At 42.6% G+C, this 13,526-nt stretch overlaps 1 protein-coding gene across 1 annotated transcript in view; it reads left to right on the top strand.

The window, feature by feature from the left end:
• Nucleotides 1-13,526, top strand: part of DRAXIN (dorsal inhibitory axon guidance protein) — a 39,717-nt gene continuing 26,191 nt past the window's right edge. Inside the window, exon 1 of the mRNA XM_072608873.1 lies at nt 1-270. The gene's annotated coding sequence lies outside the window, so the exon portion shown is untranslated. The remainder of the gene's footprint in view (nt 271-13,526) is intronic.

Below are 13,526 nucleotides of genomic sequence, written 5' to 3' on the forward strand. Positions count from 1 at the left end.
AGATCTCCCCTGGCCCCGCTGCTGGTGGCTGCCTAGCCCGCCCCCGCCCCCTGGGGAACTCGGCTCTGGGTCCCCGTGTCCCCTCCCCTCGCCTACCTCTCGGGTCTCCTCCTCCCTCCCCTCCCTTTCACATCTGCACATTCTCCCACTGCTAGCTAGTCCGCCTGCGGTCTGCTCTGCGCTCTCGGAGGCGCACCAGTGCCCTCAGCCTCCCGCGCCCCGGCAGGCACACCGCTCGCCACTACCTCGGGCTGCCAGAGCGCTGGACAGGTAAGTTCCTGGGAGGCCGGCCTCATAACCAGGTGCCCGGGAGAATTTGCCCTCCTTGCGCGCTATCTGTCCCTGGAAAAAGGTGGGTCACCTGCGAAATAGCTCGTTCCCTGGGCGGAGGTCTAGGGGACAGGGGGACAGAGGGGCGGGCAGGGAGTTCTGAGCATAACGGAGAAAAAGCAGCCTTTTCTTTCTCTCTCTCTCTCTTCTCCTTTTCCTTCTGACTCACTCCTGGGTCTCTCCCTTCCTCACCTTCCCTCTTTTTTCTGTTTCCTCAGTTTCACCTCTCTTTCTATCCGTCTCTCTCCAGCTCTCTCACACACTCCCTTGCTTACTTTTCCTTCTCCTACGCTCTCCACCGCACTTCGAAGCTCTCATTCTCTCCTTTCTTTTCCTCCTCTTTCTCTTTTCCGTTCAGTCTTTTCATATCTTTGCATTCTCACTTTCTCTTTTCTCTCCTATTCTCTTTCTTCCAGTCTTCCCATTTCTGTATTTTTGATTTCTCTTGTATTTCCGATCTCCACGTAGATTCCTCTCGCCTAGTCTACAGGGCTGGCACCCTGCTGAGTCTTGTTCGTCAGACACAGAATGAAACCAGATCTGAGACACCTGTGCTAGGGGACATTCTAGGCACTGCCGTTAACCCTGAGATGGGAAGGCCAGACCATTCTTTCTCTGCCTTGAGAGACAGACCCATTTCCACCCTTTCCTGGGGACAAGGTCAGCATTTTGGCTGACCTGGGACAGGTTGACTTGACACTTTCCCAAACCTTGGACTCATGGCCAACTCTATTGGAGTTCCTCCGTTCCTTCCTCCTGGACTCAGGACAAAGCCCTGTGGATCCTAACAGTTGAGTGTGTCCTCTCAACGTGGACAAACTGTACTCCAGCCCCCAAATTTCTAACTGGCTCCAATCTCTCAGCCCCAATCCATTCTTTTTCATTCATAGATCAGATGTAGAGCTGGGAAGGACCTTGGAGGACATTAAACCCAGACCTGTCATTTTACAGATGAGGAAACTGAGACACAGAGAGATAGAACTTGAATCCTGGACTTCCTTACTCCAGTGCCCTTTCCCATCCTCTCCTTGTCCACTCCTCTCCCTCTCAGTGCCTCTCTCTAGATTTCTGCCTGTCTTCATCTGTCTGGCTTTCTATCCTAATCAGAGCCCTCTTAACCTAAATCTCCAGAGCTTCAGTGACTCAGATTCTCTGGTTTGGGGATTTCAGTCAGTAAAAGAAGATTCCCTTCCTCACTGTATGATCAATATGCCTCTCTCCTCCCTCACAGAGCCTGGTGGGGGCTGCTTAGCCATTTGGCAAGGTTGGAAAACTGACTCCTCCTGCCACACCCCAATCGAAAATGGCACCCCCTCTGGCTGCTGTCCATCAGAGTCTTTGCTTTGACTTATCAAAAATCAGTACCTCCTTTGCTTGTGAAAATCATGTTTCTGGCATTAAAAATATGTGTGCATTTACAAAAACTCTCCCTCTTTGCATTGCCTGTCCTTCCTCTCATTCTCACCCTGCCTCACCCCCCAAAGAGTTACATCCTAAGCAAAACTGCCAGCTGAAGTGCTGGGGTGGGGGGGGCAGTGAAAATGTGAGAATGAATGTCATCACTAGATTTAGAACTGAAGAACGTTGGAACATAAAATGTCAGAGATGGGGTGGGGGATGGGGGACTTAGAATACAGAATATCAAACTGCATAGAGATCTTAGAACTCAGAATGTCAAGAGCTGGAAAGGCCTTAGAGCCTAACGGGGGTGGGGAATCTGAGGCCTTGAGGCCACATGTGGCTTTCTAGGTCCTTGGGTGCAGCCTTTTGAGCAAGTTTTACAGAACAAATCCTTTTATTAAGGTTCTGTGAAGTTTGGATTCAATCAAAGGGCCTCACTTGAGGACCTAGCCACATATGGCCTCGGGACAGCAGGTTCCCCACCTCTGGCCCAGAAAGTCAGAAGGGGAAGGTAGACTTTACTTAGAGGTCAGAGCTGAAAGGGACATTAGAACAAGGAATGTCAGAATCTTAGAAGGCAGGATGTGAGACATTAGAGATTGTCTGATACAACTCTCATTTTCTCTACTTAGTCCTGACTCAAGAGGCCTGCCCTGGGCCCTGGGTCCATGAGCTCCTGGACTTTGATATAACAGTAGAAGCAGCCTTGTCCTCCACTTCTGTCAGTCTCCTCTCCCTCCAGCTGTCTTGCCCTACCCTACCCTTCCTCTCTGATGAGCTTTATTCCTGTCCTCTCCCAGGACTCCCTTGTTCTGCCTCCCTGGGCTGAGCTGCTGCCCTGTTAGCTCCTGCTGCCTCCTATCTTCCCTCAACACAGTGACCAGGGAACCTGGGGAGATGCGACCTTTCCAGTCATTGCCTTCTTCCTCATCTAGCCTGCTCAAGTCTCTGCCACCCCCTCACAATCCCTGGAAATGAGGAGGTTGGGTTTAAATGGTCTGTCAGGTCCCTCTTAGCTCATCCAGACACTCACACAGACTCACCTTGCCTAACGCCCCAGGCCAAGTTACAGGTCTTTGTACGGTCACCACCCCTAATTCCCAGGCCACACTTAACCTGCGCAGGACCAGCTTTACCAGACCAGCAGAACAGAAAGCAATCTTTCTGGGCAGATAGGCCAGATAGGGACCCACTCCTCTTTTCCCAATAATGCCTGGCTGATATTTGGGATTCTTTTCTAATGGAGGACAGAAGCTTTCATTACTCCGTGAAAATCCTTCAAATCCAGCCTTACAGACACTTACTAACTATTCAACCCTGGGCAAGTCACTTAACCTGTCAGCCTCAGTTTCCTCAACTCTAAAATGAGGATGATAATAATAGGATCTACCTCAGTGGATTGTTGTGAGGATCAAGCAAGATAATTTTTGTTGTTGTTTATCCTTTGTTCTCAAAGAGGACCGTGACATCAGGGAGATGATGACATGACTTACAGTTCACTTTGATTTGAGGGAGGGAAGGCTGTGCAAGGTCACCAGGCTCACTTTCTCCTCCAGAGCCCTTTGGGTCCAGTGACCTGATACTCATCAGGATGACTGGGAGATGGCTCAGGATGCTAAGCAGCTAAGTGGCACAGAGGACAGAATGCTGGGCCTGAAGTCAGGAAGACTCCACTTTCCTGAGTTCAAATCCAGTTTCAGATACTCCCTAACTGTGTGACCCTTGACAAGTCACTTCACCCTGTTTGCCTCAGTTTCCTCACCTGTAAAATGAGCTGGAGAAGGAAATGGTAAACCCCTCCAGTGTCTTTGTGAAGAAAACCCTAAATGGGGTCATGAAGAGTCAGAAATGACTGATAACTTTTGTAAAGCACTTAGCACAGTGCCTGACTCATTGTAGGAGCATAATAAATGTTTGTCCCCACTCCACACTTATGAGGTTTAATGAAGACACCCCTTGGAGAAGTGACTGGAATTCACACTATAGTGAAAATGACTGATAGCAAATTTTTTTTAGGGAATAGATTTAAAAAGCAATGAGAGAAGGGCAAGGCTTTGAGTAACATATCTTTGAATTTTCACTCTTGCACAATCATCTTCTTATACACACCCTTCTAATCTCACAGCTGTACACTCTCACCCCTCTGTATACCCTCATACAAAAGTTTTCACATAATCTTGCACTCACACGTATACACTCCCTCACACTCATATACCTTCATCCTTCTATCTGTGCTCACACACACACATATCCTCTTATCTACTCACACATACCTTCTCACCATCTCACACACACATACGCTCCATCCTCACACGTATACCCTCACCATCTCATCCTTAAACACTCTTAACTTTCTACACATCCCTTTGACTCTTACACACTCATAAACCCTCATTCCTATCCTCAATCTCGCAAATCCTCCCAATCACACTGACATTTAGATATTAGATATTCTTACTCCTTTACATTCCTTATATTAGATATCTTCCTTTCCCATTCATCCTTCATGCACATACTCTTGCACACCCTTTACCATTACACCTTCACACTCATACCCATTCACTTTCTCACTTTTTCATACCCTTATGCAAAAGCATAAGGAAATACAAAAATATAAAAGAAATATAAAAATACAAGTGTTTTCATACTCACACCTATACACTCTCATCTTTGCACACATGCTTTTTTATCTTCACGCTCACACCCACTCTTACCTTTGCACGCAGACACATTCATCCCCTTGGACTCTTACACCTTCACCTTCACACATGTACACTCTCACCTTTACACATATTCTTACACCTCTACTTTCATATTGATGCTCACACCCATACACTCTCATCTTTTCACACACTCCTACATCCTTGGACCGTCGCACAGTCTGTACACACCCACCCCCTCACCCACACACACATCTACATACACAGAGCTCCAGCTTGTGCTATAATCCACAGAAGATAAGAAAAGGCTCAGCTTTCAAAATGAAATCAATTTGGCTTCTGTTAATGGTTTCTAACAGCTGGTAATTCATCACCAGGAGGCCATATGACACTTACCCAATTCAGCACCTCTGTCTCACACCAGCTTTTTCTTTCATTCACTGAGAATGGCTCCCTCCTCAGCTGTGTTTTGACTGAGTTGGGAGATTTCTCTGTTTCGGAGCCATGCAGCGCTACTTTTCCCACATCACCAGGAATCATCACTGTCCATATCACTGAAGAGGCTTCTAAGCACAATGGAAGGAGTGCTGAATTGAATTGGAGATATTTGAACCTAGGTTGGAAGCCTGACTCTGCCACTTACTCCTGGTGTGACCTTGAGTAAAGTACTTAGTCTTCCCTGGTGTGTCTCCTCTTCTATAAAATGAGGAGCTTGAAGTCAGTGGCCCTATGATACCTTCCATCTCTAAATTTATGGCTCTAATAGCAAGTGACAACAGACTGTGTGTGACCAGGGTAAGGGATGTAAGGGAAACCGGTGAGCAGCTGATGTGTGGTTGTGAGTCCCTTTCCCTGGAGTTATTCATGGGGCTGCCCCCTCAGAATCAGACATCCCAGTCACCACCTCTGGGCCTCACTCTTTGAATGCAATCTCATAGATCTTATTGTTCAAGCTGGAGGACACCATAGGGATCACAGTCAGATGCTCTTAAACTTTCTGGTCTCAGGACCCTTTTACAATCTTAAAAATTTTTGAGGACTTCCTGCCCCTCCCAAAAAAGCTTTTTTGTGGGTTATTTATTTATACCTATTGATATTTGCTATATTAAAAATGAAGCTGCGTCAGACACCTCCTAGCTGTGTGACCCTGGGCAAGGTACTTGCCCTTGATATCTCAGTTTCCTCATATGGAAAATGGGGATAATAATAGCACCTACGTCTCAGTGTTGTTGTGAGGTTCAAATGAGGTAATATTTTTAAAGTGCTTGACACATAGTAGGTACTGTATAAATGTTAGCTACTTATTAGCTAATATTTATTAATTATTAATAATTATTAACTAATACATTTATTATATAGATAATATTTTTAATAATTTTTAGATAATTATCTATTTTATTATATAATGTACAATTATATAATAATAATGAAACATATCCTATGACATCATATAATAATTTTATAATACTGTCATGGATAATATAGCATATAACATCACATAATATATTATAGTAATAAATTATATATAATATATTATGCTACTTAATAATTTCATTTAATAATATATTTATTTAGTCATTAAAATAATAATAATAAACTCATAACCTAATCACACAACTATATTTTCCAAAATGAAAAAAAATTTAGTGACACTATTTTACACTTTTTTTTTGCAAATTTCTTTCATGCCTGGCTTAAAAGAAAAGTTATATTTTCAGAGCTGTTTGTGCATTCAATCTGCTGCAATAGGTTGTTTTTGGTTGAAGAGTATGAGGAAAATTCGGATATGGAAAAATGAGGAAACTGAGGCTGAGAAGGCAGCACGGAAGAGGGACAAGAGTCTTAAATTTGGAATCAATCATCTATCAAGCAACAAACATTCATTTAGCACTATCCTAGACGGTGGGAAAGCAAAGACAGAAGTGAGATGGTCTGCCCTCAAACTTCTACTACAGGGAGTGAGCTTGTCAGCTCTGCCAGTGACTGACTTCCTGTGTGATTCTGGGCAGTCAGTCAAGGATCACATATTAAATATCTACTATGTGCCAGGCACATATGCTAAGCCCTGGAGATATAAAGAAAGGTAAAAGATAGTTCTGCCCTAAGGGAGCTCACAGTCAGTCTAATGGGGGAGGTCACTGGGCCTTCATTTCCTCTATTATAAAATAAGAGAGTTGGACCAGATGACCTCAGAGGTTCTTCAAATCTAGGTTCTTATGATTCACTTGAGATTGGACAGCTAGGAAAAAGTAAAGCCAAGACATGAGCTTAAGTTCCCTGACTTTAGAATCAAGGCTTTTTTTCATATGATGTTGCTGCCTCTGCCCTCAGTGGCAGGGCCAGGGGGACCAGGGGCAGAAGGAACCTGGATAATCCTCAAATGACAGGATCAAGTCTGAGTAATTGGAGGGACATATGGGAAAGGAATACCATCTGAGAGCACCACAGGACAGAGGTGGAGTGTTTCTGGGCTGCTGGAGCCATAGATGGGATTATGGCTCAAGGGGCTAAACAGCAAAGAGGAGAGGACAGGCCTGTTCAGTAAGGTATTTGTAGCTGCAGAGGGGGGAGTAAGGGGGTGGAGGGCAAGCAAGAGAGCTTGGGGCCTCTTGGGGCCCAGAATAACAGAAAAAGCAGATGAAAAAATAGCTAGCAGGGAAGGTGGAACTTCATTTATTTAGACAATGCCACCCTCCTGATTCCAGCCCTCACAGTCAGAAGCTGAGAGCCCTGAGCTCCACCACCACATTCTGCTCCCGACCCTCTAAGACCCATCCATCGATCATTCCCACTGAGTCTGGTTGGTAATAACAGCTCACACCTGCGTCTGGTCTCTATCCTGGGGCATCCATGCACATACAAGGACACTTATAGTAACTCACTTGCACACATTTACACATGCCAGGACCCACCCACACAGGCATATAAACTCAATGTTTTCAGAGACACACACAAACCTCCTCTCTGCTTCCCCTGCCCCTTTCCAAATTGGGCCAAAATCTGCTGCCTTGCAGAAATCTTCTCCAGTTACCCTTATCTCTTTAGCAACTCTGCCCCAGTTCCCTGATCTTTTAACCTGTGGTGAGTCTGACTTGGCTAGAATTTATTTTTATTTTTCATTATTTTTATTTATCAGTATTTATTCCTGGGTATGCTGTCTCCCATGTTACTTTACATACCCCATCATACAGGGAGCTCTTTGAAGGTAGGAACTGTCTACCCCCATCAGACTAGGAGCCTGGGCAGGAACTATTTCCCCATTCAAGCTGAGAGATCCTTAGTATCAAGTACCCCATTTCTTTGATCAAATGAAAAAATGTAGGTAAAGTACTTTGCAAACTTTAAAGCACTGTATACATGCCAATTTATTATTATAATTGTTATAGAGGAAGCTAGGTGGCACAATGGATAGAGCCCTGGACCTGGAGTCAAGTCCAGCTTCAGATATTTATTAGATGTATGACCCTGGGCAAGTCACTTAACTTGTCTGCCTCAGTTTCCCCATCTGTAAAATGGGGATAATAACAAGGTTGCTGTGAGGATTAACTGAGATAATATTTGTAAAGCACTTAGAGCAGTGCCTGGTACACAGTAGGTGCTTAATAAATGTTTGTTTCATTATTGGTTTTGCTTTGAGAAGCACCATGGTTTAGTGACTGGAGTGCTGGACTCAGAACCAGGAATATCTGAGTCCATGTACCTGTATACACCGACTATATGACCTTGGATAAATCACTGAACCTCTCAATGCTCTCTAAGAGTATGAGTTGCAGAGAAAGTGTCAACCTGTGTTGGTGGAGAAAGCTTTCTCACCTGGGAGTTCTCTCTACCAGTACAATGACAGGACCAGTCCATCCACTTGTTGCATTGCTTTTCATCTCATTTGTGTCATCCCTTTCTATGGGATTTAGACAGAAAGGATCCTTGTTCTTCCAGTATCATTTTTTTATGTTTAATGTTCTTTGGACTATTGCACAGGTGCAAAGAAGGACTATTTTACGTAGTTGAATAAAAAAAAATTGTGATGGATATGAACTCATCTTCTGTAAGCTCATTGGAAGGAGGGAGGGAGGGAAACACACATTTATCAATTACCTACTATGTGCCAGGCAATTTACAAATATTTCATTTGATCCTTGCAAAAACTCTGGGTGGTAGGTGCTATTATGATTTTCATTATACAGATGAAGAAACTGAAGCAGTTTGAGATTAAGTGGTTTGTTCAGGGTCATACAGCTAGAAGGTGTCTAAGGCCAACTTTGAACTCGAGTCTTTTTGACTACAGGCTCAGCGCAGTATCCACTGCACCACCTAGCTGCTACTGAGAACATTACAGGACAAACAACTCTAGTAGGAGAAAAGATGACAGACATGCTATCGGTTTTGATCCTTTTCTCATATGGCTTGGTTTCATCTGCTCTATTTTAAAAGCCTTTTGTTCTATGTAACTTGGAGATTATAGATTTTTGATATAGCTAAATCTATTTTTAAAAGGGTATTGTTCTTAATAAGCTTTAATGAATCAACATTATGTTTGGATGATTGTAACAGTTTGGTCTGTAATAATGACCCAGTTGCAGTGTGGCTTATTATCTTAAGTATATTTTGAGGTCTCTCTTTATAGTATTTAGACCTGTTATCTGTCAGGATGTGACAAATAGTGAATTTTTAATATGTCATTAATTCTAACCACTACATCATATTCTGTTACATATTTGGTAGGTGCCAAATTTTTGCAACCTGCAGTGACATCAGTAAGTAAGAATTTATTATGCACCTATTATGGGCCAGGCACTGTGCTGAGTGTTGAGAATAAAAAGAAAGGCAAAAATGATGTGTTGCAAAGTTTCTACTGTCCCCTCATATAATCTGCATTGATTAATACATCTGGATTCCTTAAGGACTGACTGTCTATAATTTCTGGTGGAGATGATCAAGTCCTGAATTATCATTCTTGTCATCATCATCATCATCATCGTCATCATAGTCATCGTCGTTGATGTTACTATTAATTACTCATTTCCCAAAGGGCTTAGTTCAGGGGTATGTATACAGTGAGTGAAACAGAAATGTGGCTGCCTGAATTACTTTTCATATTTTTATTTTCAAAGATAGTTATTACCTAAAAAAGAAATTAGTGATCAAATTCCAAGAGGAGAAAATAAAAGAAATGAAGGAAAATATATCTTCTCTCTGGATCACCAGGAAGAATAAAGTGTTTTGTGAAATAAAGGCAGAGACAAAAGGAGGAAAAAAAGAATGTACAGGGCCAGAGGGGAGTTCTCACCTATGTGGGAAGGTTGAAAAATGAAAAAAATGTGACACAGGACAAGAGAGAGCAAGGTGGAATAGAAAAAGCCTGAAATCTGAGATCTTGGGGACCTGGGTTTGAATCCTGGAATCTTGTAAGACACCTGACATCTGTGGGCCTGTTTTCTTATTTGTAAAATAAGGAAGTTGTACTAAATTAGCTTTAAGATCCCCTTCTATTAAAAATAAAAATCCATGAACCATGAAAGAACAAGCAGGAAATTTGGGCAAGAGAAACATTTTTAGGTGGCAAATAGTGCAATGGATGAGCTCTACGGTAGTGCTGTAACTAGGGTGGGGGCAGGTTGGGTTTTGTGCCAGGGTGCTGACTTTAACGGGAGCTAAAAGCATTTGAAGTCAATCCTTCCACCAAAAAAATCAACTGAATTAAAATAGGAAGTGACCAAATGGCTTACTTCTTTCCACTCCAGAGCCACACCCTCCAGGTGAGTTCTTCCCTGACCTATACCCACCATTCTCTACTATCCCTCCTTAGCAGTAGCCTCCCCCAAAGTGGCCATGCAGTATCCCAATGTCTCCATCCATAGGTATCCCTCTGGTTTACCTGCATTTTGATCTTCTGCCATTCGCCCTGGGAGTGGTTTGTATTGGTCCAGGCATCATAAATAGTTAGTTATGGCTCTGGTCTGCAGAAACCCATATTTCTTGGATGGGAAAATATGGTCTGCTAAGGAAGGTTTAAAAATGATGGCCATAATGCATATTGTTGGAAAATTTCAGGTACCCTTTCCTGTTTCATTCCCACTATATGCCAGGCACTGTACTAAGTGCTTTACAAAGATTATTTCATTTGATCCTAACAAGAACCCTTGGAAGTATTATTTTTCCCATTTTACAGATGAGGAAACTGAGGTAAACAGGGGTTAACTAACTTGCTCTCACTCCAGGGCTGAATACTTTTGGCAGGCCCATAAGCTTCCTTTCATACCTGGAGCCTTGCTAATAGAGAATCTCAAGGCATTTTTTAGTGATTCCATCTCACACAAAGGGCTTGAGAGCTGGGAGAGAGCTAGTTTTACAGATGAGGAAACTAAGGCACAAAGAGCCTCAGTTTTGGTTATGGAGGCAATAGTCATACGGTTAGGCAAGGTCACATGGGTAGTAAACATCATAGTCAGCATTTGAACTCAGATCGTTTGACTCCACAGCCATTGTTCTTTCACCATTCTTCCAGGATCTCTTAGCCTCAATCTGGCTTTAAAATTCCACAGATGACCAATGAGTAATGAACAATACAGCTTGACTCTGATTTAAGAAAATCTGCTATTCTTAAAGGTCAAAGGTTCTTAACCTAAGGTCTAAGGACTTCCCTCATTGGGTCCACGGATTTGGATGAGGAAAAAGTTTCTGCATTTATTTCAGGACAATCCTCTTCCTTTGTATTTTATTTTATGTATTCTAAAAAGCATTATTCTGAGGAGAGATTTGTAGACTTTGCCAGGCTGCCATAAAATTTTAAGAGCCTCTCTTAAAGACTGACTTGGAAAATGGGTAAATTAAGGATGGATATTCACTTGGTAAAAAAGATTTTTTCCTTCATAGTGTTCTGACCTCAGAACCTGGATCTGACAAATGCTAGTCACTCAATCCCTCCATTTTCTGAGCAATGCTTAGAATTGTATAAATAATTAATAATAACAATAAATAATAATGACAGTGATGATGATAATATTTATATAGAACCTACTATGTTAAATGCCAGGCACTGTGTTAAATGCTTTACAAATGTTATCTCATTTGATCCTCACAAGAATCCTCAGAGGTATTATTATCCCCATTTTACACCTAGGGAAACTGAGGCAGACAACAGCGAAGTGACTTGCCCAGGGTCTCAAAGCTAGTGTCTGAGGTTGGATTTGAATTCATGTCTTCTTGCGCTCTACCTATTACGCCACTGAGCTGCCTCAGCAGTCATATCTGATAATATATACATTTCCCACACATAGTCCCTCACTTCCCTACAAAGTAACTAAGGATGATGACAATAAGGACAACTCTCTGAGACAATGAGTAACAGAAAAGGTGCCGACTTGCATTGGTGGAATTTTCCATATATTACTGAAAATCAGAAGTCCAATGCATATACTTATATTAACACATCATAAACCACTGAATATGAGAAAATGAGAGAGGGATACAGAATCACAGACAGAGAACTTCCAGATTGAAAAGGACCTCAAAGCCATCCATTCTAACCCATCTAAGAACCCTATCTATAATCACCCTTCAGCCTCTGCTTGGAGACAGACAGCGATGGGAAATTCATTACCTCTAAGGGTAGCCCGTTTCACTTTTTGGACAGTTCCATTGGGGCTTTTTTCTCTTCTATTAAGTTACCATCTATTTCTTTCAAGTTTCTACCTATTGTCTAGTTCTTCCCTGTGACCCAACAATGAATTTGTTCTCTCTTCCACCTGGCATCCCTTCAAGTATTTGGTGCCAGTTAAAATGTCATCTCTAAATCTCCTCTTCTCCATCCCCATATCTTTTAACCTAGAGTTATCCCACAGTTAACCTAGGGGTATCCATTTGTCTTAAAGCAAACACGTTAGGAAGGGTTGTCCTCTAACGATAAATGAGATCACGAACTCTGGGCTGTGGAGTTCTGGTGTGGAGACAGAAGACTTGAGTTCAAATACTGGCTCTGCCATTTGATAGCTATGTGACCTTAGACAGGTTATCTAAGTCATCTAGACCTCCATAAAATGAGGGGGTTAGACTAGGCAACCTCCAAGACCCCTTTCAGCTCTAAATCTATGAAAATAAAGCATCCTTGAAGGCAGAAAAGAATGTTAGACTGAGGCTTATAAAGATCTGCGTTCCAGTCCCTACTTCTGACAGTGGCTGTGTGATCCTGAGTAAGTCACTTCTCAAGGGCTTAGTAAAGTGAGGTCAGTAATGCCTTTTATAGCTACCTACCTCACAGGGATATTGTGAACCTCAAAGGAAACAATGTATGTTAAGAGTTCTATGAATTCCAGTTATTATCCAATGAATTTGTTAGGTAAGTTCCTAGACAAATAGGATGTGAGTTATAAAACCTGGACCAATGAATCTTTGTAAGAACAGCTGTATTTTGTAAATAAAGAGATGCCTAGAACTTATGCCTGCTCATTTGACTTGAGCTAAGAGTTGGGATGGTCAACATCCAGGCTTTTGTTATTTGACTTCTTGGTTGAGGGACAGAGGATGGAGAAAAGAAGCAGAAGTCACTTGAACACCAGTATCAGCTAAGTTCCATGAGCTCCATGAGCTCACGAGTCTTTAAGTAGGAATAACTCCATATCCCTCCCTCTTCCATCTTCCCAGACCTCCCACTACACACACACACACACACACACACACACACACACACACACACACACACACACACACACACACACACACACAGAGTATTGATTTCCTAGGGCAGTTTCTGCCAGGAGGCAAATAAAAACCAAAGGGGTTCTGACCCAAGAAGAAGGAAAATGGGCCCAGTTTGAAGATTGTTGGGAATCCCTTGGAGACAGTCTTTGGATGGTTCTAGCAGCTTTCTCTCAGTCACCATGGTGACCATTAAATTTGATGACAGAGAGCAAAACCGACTTCTGAAATCTCCATTGGGAGAGTCTCTTCACTTCTCTAAGGTTCAATGATTCATCTATAAAAATAAGGATATTAACATCTATAGGATTACCCACGCTCCTCAGGAGTGTACTGGTAAATATTTAACAACCAGCTCTTGGGGGAGGAGGGGAAGGTATGCATGACATACTTTTAAATTTAATCTTCACTTCTAATATTTTCCCTATCACTTTCTTAAGT

Source organism: Notamacropus eugenii, chromosome 5, assembly GCF_028372415.1.
Source record: "Notamacropus eugenii isolate mMacEug1 chromosome 5, mMacEug1.pri_v2, whole genome shotgun sequence".
Classification (NCBI taxonomy): Eukaryota; Metazoa; Chordata; class Mammalia; order Diprotodontia; family Macropodidae; genus Notamacropus; species Notamacropus eugenii.